The sequence below is a fragment of the Quercus lobata genome, chromosome 9, assembly GCF_001633185.2.
Source record: "Quercus lobata isolate SW786 chromosome 9, ValleyOak3.0 Primary Assembly, whole genome shotgun sequence".
Classification (NCBI taxonomy): domain Eukaryota; kingdom Viridiplantae; phylum Streptophyta; class Magnoliopsida; order Fagales; family Fagaceae; genus Quercus; species Quercus lobata.
In genome coordinates, this window is record NC_044912.1 from 30620828 (window position 1) to 30633726 (window position 12899).

The 12899-nt window shown below is 32.6% G+C and overlaps 1 long non-coding RNA gene across 1 annotated transcript; it reads right to left on the reverse strand.

Annotated features, from left to right (window-relative positions):
* Positions 1 to 8982: 8982 nt before the first annotated feature.
* On the reverse strand, positions 8983 to 12663 carry LOC115959038. The gene is made up of 2 exons (XR_004084740.1): positions 12448 to 12663; positions 8983 to 9155 (listed from the first exon to the last, which is right to left on the reverse strand). It is a non-coding gene; the product is annotated as an uncharacterized LOC115959038 (long non-coding RNA).
* Positions 12664 to 12899: the final 236 nt, after the last annotated feature.

The following is a 12899-nucleotide window of genomic DNA, read 5'->3' on the forward strand; positions in this document are numbered from 1 at the left end:
TGAATCCACTATGAAAGAATCGAAGTTTTACAATAGCAACTTAGACCACTAACATCCTATTACTACCCACCAGTAGAAAACTTACTGATACGACCACGTGACAGCACCGAGGCCATAGACTCCTTCTTTCTTGGATTCTCCAGCAAGTACAAGCACTCCTGCTTGTGTATCTTTAAGTTTTTATTGCAGCAATTGAGTGATTATCAAGTTCTTGAATCAAATTCTCCTTCTTGATAATTCTAAGTATGTGTAAAGGCAAATACCTTTAGATCTCACAAAAGATTCACATACACAGCAAAAAGAGCTCACTAAAAAGTGGCTAGAGTTTTCCCTTTTATACTTAGGGCAAAACATAAAACCCTATACGTCATATGGGCTTAGGGCTGAGTTGGAAATTTCTGTAGAAAAACGTTCTGCTCGAATTTCGATCGGTCGAGTCTAATTCTTGATCGATTGAGCCAGGCAGAATCATACTATAACTTTTGTAATTTGATTCCAACTTTACATAAAATGCATACACTTTGAGCAAGTCTAAACAAGACTAAAAACTTGTTTTGATTATGATTTGCAAACAATACAAATTAGAGTTCTAATGCATTAGTTCCTAAGTCTTAGAACCTAACAGAGACTACAATGATTTCTTACTAAGGATGAATAACTCTCTTTCTAAAAGATGGGTGTGTGTTATAGAAAACTTATCTAGGATTTTTCTCTCTGAATGGTCTCTTTATAATTTGTGGGTAATGAGGGTATATATAGTATAGGTGAAGAGTAAGAAAGTCACACTTAAAAATCCTTAAGGTAAAATGTTTCACGACTATCTTGTGGGAAGGCCTTACCCGCGAGACACTCGCAAAATCCTCACGCTGGTATGATTTTCCTGCTTCCAACATGTGCTTCTCACGTGGCTCTTTTGCAAGTTAGCTTCTAATGAAACACTCGTGAAATCCATTGATTCTTCAATTCATGCTCAATTCTTCACCAGCTTAATACTAAACCCAATACAATAAAATCCTACAAAATACAAGGAAATAAATTAAAACAATTACAACACTTTTTGTCATGGAATAAAACCAATATAAAGCATAATTGTAAATCACAACTTTACAACAATGTACAAAAGGGCTAAAGACCTAAGGCCAAGATAGGCCTTGACAAAACAAGAATAAAACGAACTCAAGGAATTTCAATGGTCAATTTCACCCAGTTGATTATATGATTCTTTTTTTTTTTTTTTTTTTTTTCACCATGCCGATTATATGATTCATTCTTTTCTCTTTTTTTTTGTCAATTCCCCAAAGTTTCCCAAGTTCCAAAACACTTTCTACACTCTGAATAGATATGGATTGTGTTTGGGTACAAATCTCCTCTCAAGGTATGACGAAGGAAAGAAAAAAGGCTACAATGATTTCTCACTAAGGATGAGTAGCTCTCTCTATAAAAGATGGGTGTGTGTTGCAGAAAACCTATCTAGGTTTTTCTCTCTAAATGACCTCCTTACAATTTGTGGGGTAATGAGGGTATATATAGTATGAGTGAAGAGTAAAGCCACACTTAAAAAGCATGGGTGAAGAGTAAAGCATGGGTATATATATAGTAAGAAAGTCACACTTAAAAATCCTTTAGACAGAATGTTTCGCGACTATCTCACGGGAAGGCCTTACCCGTGAGACACTCGTGAAATCCTCTAGGCTGGCATGACTCTTCAACTTTCAGTATGTGCTTCTCACGTGGCTCTTTCGCAGGTTAGCTTCTAGCGAGATACTCACGAAATCTATTGATTTTTCAATACATGCTCGATTTTTCACCAGTTTAATATTAAACCTAATACAATAAAATCAAACAAAATACAAGGAAATAAATTAAAATAATTACAACATTTTTTGTCATGGAATAAAGCCAACATAAAACATAATTGTAAATCACAACTTTATAACAATGTACAGAAGGGCCAAAGACCTAAGGCCAAGATAGGCCTAGACAAAACAAGAATAAAATGAACTCAAGGAATTTCAATGGTCAATTTCACCCAGCCGATTATATGATTCATTTTTTTTTCTCCATGCCGATTATATGGTTCTTTTTCTCTTTTTCTTTTTTCCATGTATAGAAAATCGGTTGGCTTGGTTCTATCTACTTTCTGAGTAATTACCCCTAATTTGTTTCAAAATTAAAGAAGAGGAATTTGTCCACTCTTCTGTTGAATCTGTAACTCTAGCTGGGAACATGGTACTTTACAGCAACCAAAATCAAGTGAAAATCTTACTCGAACGGTGTTGGTGAAAAGGAAAGTTATCTACTTCTCTTTTCTTACATCAACGGATCAACCTAAAATAAAAGCTTAGATGGCCTACGGAAGTGTGCCAAGCTCACAAACAGCAATTTCTTAAGCTTTTTATTGGGTGTTCTAACCATAATGTTTCTTTCCAAACTACAATTTCTATCTTATCCGCATATACATAGGCTTAGTCCATGATAAAGTTGGAACCTTCTTCATTAATTTGGTATTTTTCCAAGATTTGTGGGGGGTTTTGGCATGGTTGAGAATTTTCTATCATTCCTAGAACTAGTGGGAAGTGGAAAATAGAGAAGAACATGAAGAGAATATTTACACACGACAAGGTTTTATGTGATTCAGCAATATACCTACATCAATGGACTCGTAGCAAATTTTACTATGTCAAATAATTCTAAAGCAACTATATGTAACCACAACTATATGACAAAAAATTTTCTCAAGTCTCATTTAGAATCGTAACACTTTCGAGTTGAGTTGAGTCCAAAAATTACACTCCACATAATGTAACACACCATAGTTGCCATGCTCTTTCTTTCCCTAGCTTAGAGATTTTTATTTTTATTTAAAAAAAAAAAAAAAATTCTAAGAGAAGTTGATGAGATAGCATTTAAAAAGAAATGGGTTGGGCTTCACTAAATGCCAGGTGCCAAAAATCCCTTTGGGTTTGTGAAATTAATGGTTAATATATTATTATATCACGTTGCTTGGTTAGACGACTCAAACCCATTAGTTTAGAGTCCAAATTTAGTAAGGATAGAGTGTAAAATTTATATTTTACACCATCTAATAAGAGATTACCACATCAGCATTTTACTTAAAATTCAATACATTATACCATTCTAACATCTCAATAAACTCCCAATTTGGTTGGATTTATATATGAGTATTAAAATTGATTAAGTGTGATTATACTTATTCTTAAATATATGATTAGATGATGTAACATATTAGGATTAAAATGGTAAAACATAGATTTTGCACTACCTCTTTACCGAATTTAATCTTATTAGTTTATTTGGGTTCTTAAAGTTTTCATAGGCCTCTTTTTTGAAGAATTTTTTTTTTTTTCCTCTAAGTTTTACATTTTATTATTTCAGTCATCTAAATTTCAATTTTATCATTTTAATCTTCAAAGTTTTAAATATAGTCAATTCAGTCTTTTGTTAAGCTTTTGTTAAGTACTGCCGTTAACTAACCAAAACGTCTTTTTGGATTATTTATTTATTTAAATTTCTTAATTTTAAAAAAATGAAAAACCTTAATTAAAAAAAGAAACTAAAGGAACGATGTCATTCCCTGCCCACTGAAAAACAAAATAAATCCCCACCCTACCGATACAAAGGAACAGACGCCGGCCACTTCGAGTTTGAGCAATAAGAGGAAGGGCACGCTGTAGCAGCGGAGAGGGACCCCGGTTAGAGGAGGAGATCAAGTGGAGAATTCTAAGCCTCTTGAGTAGCATAGGTTCGAAGAATCCGTTGTTGTTTAAGAGCTTGGATTGTGGGAATGGTGTTAGAGTTGTTGATAAGAAGATAGGTGGAATAGGATCTGGGATGGTTGTTAAGGCATTGCAGAATTCAATGACGGTTGATGAGGGTAGAAAGGCTTCTTTTGATGGTAGATTGAGTTTGGATTTGGGCAAATGCAGAGTTATTGAAAGTTTCTCAACAAAATCCAGATGCCAATTCAGTAAATGAGTGTTTTGTGCCTTTTGATCTTACTGCATAGTATGTCCACTGGTAGCACTACTTCGGGAGTGCAAGAAGTTGGTGGGGTTATTGCCAAGGGAAAGCCCTCAGTGTTCTAGCAAAGTTTGGTCAGTCAAAAAATTTAGTTAGTGAAAGCCAAGTGAGGAACACCCTTTCCAAATAACAATAAATATCAAAAAATTTAGTTAATTATCACGTTTCAAAATAATGCTGAAAACTAACATCTCGAGTGTCTAAAACTCAAGTTCCAAGATAAAACTCGAGTTTTTAAGTCTCGATTTGTAAGCGGATAGGTCTGATTTGTAAAACAATCCAAGTGGAAATCGAGTTTTAAAGACTCGATTTCCATAAATTGCAAAAATACGCCACTATAGGGATTTAAAACGTCACTATAGGGATTAAAAACGCCATTATAGGGCTCCCAGAACTTGTGTGGGGTGATCACACTTAAAATTTTTTTTGCAGAAAAACACCACTATAGGGCTTTAAAACGTCATTATAGGACTTAAAAACGCCACTATAGGAGAAATTTTTTTTTACATGGAACTCGAGTCTTAAAGACTCGAGATCTATGTGGCATTTTTAGTCCAAATCGTCTAGCCAAACACTTGTAAAACGAGTCTTTGGGACTCGGGTTTTAATATGGATCTCGAGTTTTTAAAACTCGAGATGCTATTTTCCTTAAAACTTTGAAACATTGTCCAACTTACTACATACTTGCCCGTCACACTACTACTCTGCCCATTCCCTCGCCAAGTAAACGTACTCTCGTTCCCCTTAGTTTCTTCTTCTTCTTCTTCTTCTTTTTGGTAATTAACGTTTTTCAATTTTTTGTAATTAAGAAATTAAAAAAAAATCCCAAACAACGTCGTTTTGGTTAGTTGACGGCAGTAACGGAAGACTGAATTGACTATATTTGAAACTTAAAGAACTATTATGACAAAATTAAAACTTAGAGGATTAAAATGACAAAATGTGAAACTTTTAGAGGGTCAATTTTGTATTCTAACTTTTTTCTTGTAAAGAACCATGATAATGAATTTTAGTACTTCCTTCTAATAAAATCTGCTAGATGATGTAGATAATTTGCAGGTACCAGAGGAGTTCTGAACTCCGGATCAGGAAGCTCCCATTCCAGAAGTTGGTCCGTGAGACTTCTTAGGATTTCAAGACCACTTGATTTTTCTTTGATATTTACACTTCTTACAGTCATATAAATATTTTTGCATTTTGGCTAAATCTTCAAAGAGTTTAGGATAATGGTGGAAATTTTTTGATTTATGTACTTTTTGTAAAGCTTGAATAAGTGATGAGATTTAAGTGTAAAATTCGTGAACATTTTGCCTAAACCGTTTTGTTGAATATTGTGGTTGTCAGTTTTTCTTGATAATGACGACAATTATATATATATATATATATATATATTTGGCTTTGTAGTCTCAACAATTTTACTCTTCTTAGCAACTCAACTCACAGTTGTAGTAAATGTTCAAGTTATTGCTTTATTAAATTTTGTATAGTTTAAATTTTTTAGTAACCACCCTAAAAAATTTTTTTTAGAGCCACCACTGATTGCACCATGCAATTGCCGTCATCATGTAAGTTGTAAAATTTAATAGAATAATTTTATTTTATTTTTCATAAAAATTTTAACTGTTTCACCTTTTTACTTTTTTTTACCCCCATTAATTGCTACATCTCAAATCACATGTGGCAGCAATTGCATGGTGCAGATCTCAATCCCCCATTTCTAGATTAGATATTGGTTGAGAGAGTGAAGGCATGGCCAACATAGTGTCTATAAACTATAATAAATAAAAATAAGAATATGTGGCATTTTGTGTAGGCATAGGGCCTGACATAGAAAAACAGGAGTAGTCACAAAAGTTCTTTAGCAAAAGAGAAAGTCTATAGACATTTTAAATAAAATGATAAAAATTTCGCACCTAGTTAATGTGGCAAATTGTTGATGGTAGATAAAAAAGTGATGTAAGTAATGAGTCAAGATAAAAATCAATAAAAATTTACCAACTGAACTATTGTGAAAAATATTGTAATTTTTTATTGTTTATATTATTGCTCTTAGCACAAAGTATCGCATGTATTCATAATTTTACTAAAAAGTTATAAGGACCCAAACTATTGAAAGTTAAATTTTAAGTTAAAGTAAAAATGGAACTTTATCATTAAGAGTTTTTAGTTTAAAAGAAATAAATGACTTGATGTATATGTCTATACTTATTTTTCAAAAATGCACTAAAGGTCTACCCATTTGAGAGAGAGAGAGAGAGAGAGAGAGAGAGAGAGAGAGAGAGAGAGAGAGAGAGAGAGAGAGAGAGAGAGAGAGAGAGAGAGAGAGAGAGAGAGAGATGAATTAATATTATTAGTGTTTAACCCGCGCAATGCGCGGGATCATTTTCCATATTAATGATCTTTGCATCCAACATAACCTTAGTTCTCATACTTTCACTACATACATTCAAACCTAAATAATTTTGTATATTTAAACATATAGTATCTAATATCCCCTAAAATTTTTAAACATTAGTCTCTTCGAATCACTTCATGTATGTACTTCCATTCTCCAAGAGACCACTTGGACTAACATATGATATGAGCAACCACCACTGTTATTACTTTCATTGCAATCAAATGAGTTTGAATGAGGGGAATTCTCTAGAATACCTGAATTTTGCATGCAAATATGCAATATCTTCAAAACCATCCAATATCACATAATAATAATAATAACAACAATTTATTATAGTGGAAATCATATAGAAAATAGGGCAAATATATCCAACTAAACTGGTATGCCATCATTGTCTAAACATTTGGGACTAAATCTTCAAAGTCGAGTCAATACATTGAGGAGGATATTAAGCTAATCCAAAATATCACTAGAAGAAGCAGTTATAGCACCGAATTTGTCAGGAGTTTGATGAAACCTAATACAAAAAATGAACACAATAATTACATAATAGCAAGATGATAGGCCTATAATTTAGATTATATATAAACCATCAAGAAAATATATTCAATTGCAGGTCTATTTTGTCACAGTTTTGTAATAGGAGAAATGAATATATGTTGATAGTTGATAATTAATATAATATTTTAAAAGGCCTTTGCAAAACTTTTTGTTTTTTTTTTTAACAAAACAATAGTGGTATTTATTGAGAACTTATAAAACTTGTACATCAGTAACTATTAATTGAATCTAAAATACATTCAAGAGTATCATACCAAGATTTGAGTATGCTGTATTGCCTCAAAAGAATGCAATGCACTTGAAAGCATGACAAAGAGTTAAAGCATATTAGGTTCACTTATCAAAAAGCATATTAAGTTCTTGAATGACGGAGCTATCTTCATACTCTACCTCCAGGTCTCATATTGATAAATTCTTGGCAAATTCCAAGGCTTTACGTATCCAACAGCTAGCATTTCCAATCAATCATTACCAATATCCAACAAATCCAGTGATTCGCAAATAATGCTCATATACCAAACAAAAAATCCTTTCCATTTTTTTTTTTTTTTTTTTTGTTTTGTGGATTCTATATATCAAACAAAGCTAAGATATACAAAAATGGACCTCCAAAAGGCCAACATCACTTGGCTAATCTAATACTCTTTTCTTTCTTCTTTTAAGCAATTTGATGGTTTTTGAACCTTGATTTCTTGAGTTATTTGGCTTTGACAATCATAAAACTACAAAGATTGAAGGAAGAGATTGGCTCGCAGATTAACTGTCTAAAGAGAATCAAAAAGAGGACAATTGAAAAAAAAAAAAAAAAACACACACACACACACACACACACACACACACATTTTTTAAATTTATTCCTGGATTATGGCTTGCATAGTACATCTATAGTGGAATGCTCTATGGTTTTAGCTTTCAAGAATCTGCCCTTTACTAATCTCACTAACAATTTGCAAAGGTCATTTTATTTTTAAAACATTTACTAAAACTTACATAAAAGCTTGAAACGCACCAATCTAAAACTTACATGACAATTTCAAACACCAAATTTGCTATTCCTAGGAATCACAATGAATCGCACCGAACTAAACTTTTATGACAATATTAGTTATAGTCTTTGAGGTATGTATCATAATTTGTGTGAGGGTATGAAGGAGCATATAAAAAGTTAAAATAAAAGAAATATCTCTTAACGTTTTTGTAGATTAAACCCAATTTATCACCACTTTTAACCCCATTCCTCCCATTCTCTTTCAGGTATTACAGAAAGTATTAGAAAAATTTAGCCCACAATATTCTCATAAACTAAACATAATTTCACAAATGATGATTTAAAAATGAAATACATAGGAAATCCTTATATTGCCTAATTGTGCTAAGTGCTAACAAATCCTAGATTGTACAATGACTTAAAACAATATATGAAAGCGATCACAATATAATGCACACGCAATGAACATGATAAATCAATTCTAACATTTATGAAATCACCCAATAGGAAAAACTCATATTTGTGTAAAATCAAGTCTTGATAGTCACAAATTTACAATCAATATTGTGGCATCCAAATAAAACCCATGATGATAAAACTTTAATTGTTCATTACATACTAAAAACATATTAAAAAAAAATCAAAACATTGTAGCGATAGAAGTCCTAACTGCTAACTTGAAGTAAAAGAATAGGACTGTTTCCATCAATTCTATTTTCTCTCATTTACATTGGTAAAATAGAGAATTTGAGTACTTGAATCAGTAGAAAACTTCCACAGTAAAATAAAATCATTTAAATATAAATCCTGAGCTATTTAATATAATATATAAAGCCATAGTCGGTTTGTAGCAAGTACAACTTTCTACCATGAGTAATAAAAAGTTTAGCATAGTGCATTCTCATCATTCCTTCTAATAATTAATTATGCTTTTCCAAAAATGAAGGAAAGCCATTGAAAGAAAAGATTCCCCACATTTTTTTTTCATTCCAAGAACTTACAGGTGGTTCTTAAGGAGGGAAATTCTTCTAATTCTAGGCCTGAAAGATTTGCTTCAGATGTTTCTAGTGCCTGCCTTTGGATTTGCTTGAAACAAAGATGGGTTGGCAACACTAACTCTACTTTCAGCACTTCTATCTCCTTCTTCTTCGTGGAAACTGGATATCACTAAAAACAGTGGCTTTTGTGAGAAATATACAATTTTAAGAAAGGCAAAAAACACATTTTGGTCCCTACATTTTCAGCCGATTTCCGTTTTAGTCCCTAAGTTTTTTTTTTACTGCTTTTAGTCCCTCTCCTGAAAAACGCTTCCATTTTAGTCCCTGCCGTTACATCAGAAACGGATATTGCAGACGTGGCAAACGGCAAAATTAAATAATAATAAACTAATGTCCACGTGGCCTAAATTAATAATAAAAAATATTTTTTAATGCCACATCATCATCTAAATTAAAAAAATTAATTTATTAATTTTAACTAAATAAAAAAATTAATTTATTAATTCTAACTAAATAAAAAAAATTAAAAAATCTCATAAAAAAAAAATCAAAAACAAATTTAAAACTAAACCCAGCAAGAACAACAAAACCCAAAAAGAACTAAACCCAGCAAGAACAAACTAAACCCAGCAAGAACAACAAATTTAAAACCCAGCAAAAACAAGATCAACAAAACACAAACACGGCAAATTTAAAACTCAAAAAATTAAATTCAAACCCATATTTGCAGAGAGCCACATTCCTCGTTGGTCATCCTCAAAAACTCGACCTTTTTCATTTGTTTTGTTTCACACCCACGTTGTTTTTGTTTTTTATTTATTTATTTATTTTTAATATTCAAAATCAAATCAATCCTTTCTCTTATTCTTTGTTTTCAATGAAATGAACCTCAACTCAATTTTTGCTCAGATCCATGGAAGAGAAAACCCACAAGCTTTCTCTCTAAATACTCCAATGCCCAGATCTATTATTATCTCCTTCCATTTATACTAAACCAGAAGAACATGAAGAAGTCTTCGTCGAACATGAAGAAGAACATGACTCGCCTTACTCGCCCCTCCGATTCCACTTGCCACTCCGATCCGAACTCGGCGACCCTCCCGAGACACCTCCGTATCACTCTCCGGAGGCCTCGCCAAAGAAGCCGCCGCTGGACTACTCCAAAGCCGTCGTCGCCGTCGACAAGTACACTCAGTTCTCTCCGCAACAGTCGAAGCCGGAGAAGCCGAACCTCACTAACAACAACAACAACAACAACGCCACGACACAGACGGAGAAGTCGCCGTCGCCGTTGATGGTGTTGAGCAGGGCGATGAGGGAGGAGCCACAAACCCACAACTTGGTTTTGAGTTTGAGTTTCCATTCTTTGCTTTGGCTTTCTCTGATTTCTGGCTTTGGTTAGTTTTTTTTTTTTTAAATAATTTCTGGGTTTGTGTTCTTGTTGTTCTTGTTCATGACACACTTAGATCTCAATTCATAAGATTTTTAGTTTTTAATTCTTTTTTTAATTTTTTTTATTTAGTTAAAATTAATAAATTAATTTTTTTAATTTAGATGCTGATGTGGCATTAAAAAATATTTTTAATTATTAATTTAGGCCACGTGGACATTAGTTTACTATTATTTAACTTTGCCGTTTGCCACGTCTGCAATATCCGTTTCTAATGTAACGGCAGGGACTAAAATGGAAGCGTTTTTCAGGAGAGGGACTAAAAACGGTAAAAAAAAAACTTAGGGACTAAAACAGAAATCGGCTGAAAATGTAGGGACCAAAATGTGTTTTTCACCTTTAAGAAAACCGCAACACAATCCAAATTAATTAAGAAAACTGCAACACATTCCAAATTAATTAAGAGAATACAACACTTTGTACAGAAGCCTCGACACAGAGTCCATTACAGAAACAAAAAACCAATAATTAAAGATGTATAACATAACCAAAAAAAAAAAACTAAAATTTTAAAAGAAAGCTTATTTGATCCAAAAGACATCTTTAAGATTTCTGTTTTGAACACTTTAGGGTGAATCTTTTTTAGTAATTTCTGTAATCTATACAAATATAAGACGATGTTTTAAATAATTTTTAATGCATTTAAGGCCAATTGACAACCATAATCAACCACATTCAAGGCAATTCATCAAATGACAAAACACCAGACTCTTACTTTTTAATAAGCACATGTTGTTGCTTATAATAGTATAAAGATAAATTTTAATCGAGAGCCAAGCTAGTTAGTGCAATTAAATCTTCAAATTGCTTCCAAAACAAATCATGAACTCATGAAGATTATTCTAAGAAAAAAAAAATGCAAATTAGAAAATTTCAAAACTGTGGTGCTTCCTGGCTTCTTTGCAAACTTGTTTTTGCCAAAAATCTTTAGTTGGGCTTCAGCATTTTCTGTTAAAAATCCACTTCGTTCTTCAAAAATTTCTTCTAATGCAATGTGCTCCCATCAAACCAAAGTATTTCAAAGATTTTAAAAATTAAAAACAGAACTTTACAGGTAACTATTTCGGCAATCTAACTGTGTGTGAAAACTGATTTTTCTTTCTCTACTTTAAAATCTCAAATCTCTAAGTTATTATTCTAAAAGCCCCAAATTTTTCCTGTTTGATACTGAAATAGTTTTTAACAGCAACTGCAGTTCTACCTTTCAACAGAAATTGCCATAGAATGGTTGCAGACAAAAAAAAAAAAAAAAGTAAGAAGAAAGAAAAGAAAAACCAAATAGAATTTAGAGAATAAGAGGAAAGAAAGAAGAGCACAATAGCAATAACAAAAAAAGGAATATACAAATCTGAAAAATAAGAATTAGAATGGATTTTTTTTTTCCTTAGAACTTTAAGTCTCTCTCATTCCAATGTGCCCCTTATGAACTGTTTCTCTTTGCGATTGTGGTTCTGGTGGTCTAAGTCTGGCGATGGAACGGATGGTAGAGGAAAAATTGATGGTTATGGCCAGCCTTACATATTGGCGCCATATGAACTTTGTCTCTCATATCTCTATATCTCAAGCATTTCAAGTTTTGATTGCATTTTAAGTTTTTAACTCAAATAACTAAATCTAAAGCAATCCAACCAAAAAATTCAAACCTAAATCATATTCAATCCCCAGATTTGAAAAAGAAAAGGTAAAAAACAAAAACAAAAACAAAAACTTTATTGATTATGGGTATACGGCAAAAAAAACCTAAAATAAATATCAATGCAACATTCAATCCTATACTTATTTAATCCCAACGATTTGGTTAAGATTAGAAACAGAAGTACCCAAACTAAAACCAATATTTTTTTAGTGATTTCTGTAATCTAAAAAAAAATTCCCGTTTCTTTACAGTGAAAAACCCAAAAAAAAAAAAAAAAAAAATCAAAACCTAGTGTAATCCAAATACCCTAATAAATTCAATCCAACCAATCTCATACCCAGATCTAAGAAAGAAAGGAAAAAAAAAAAACCTTACAGATGGTAGTTCCGACGATCCAATGTTAACGTGTTAATGGCACCGAGTTTTCTCTTCCTCAATCTCTACTCCTGTGCGCCTTATGGACTGCCTCTCTCTATCTCCGTATCTCTCAATCTGATGGTAACGGTGTTGATGGCTTTCTGTAGGTGTGCGTTTGAGTGGATGAAGCCACCGCCTGATACTTTAAACCATGTCTCTCTGTTTCTCATATTCACTCTGTTTCTTGGGCTCTCTCTGTCTTTCAATTTAACTGTGTTCTATTTTGGACCGTATGGAAAACACAGTAAACGTACAAATTAATTTGAGGCCCTCAAACGGTGTAACTATCGGATATTTGGCCTTTGAAAGTGTATACATGGCAGCATTTTAAGGGGCCTTTTTCCCTAACGTGGCAGCACCTTCTTAAAGGCTTCTGCTATTATATATAGTATTAGATTAGATTAGATTTG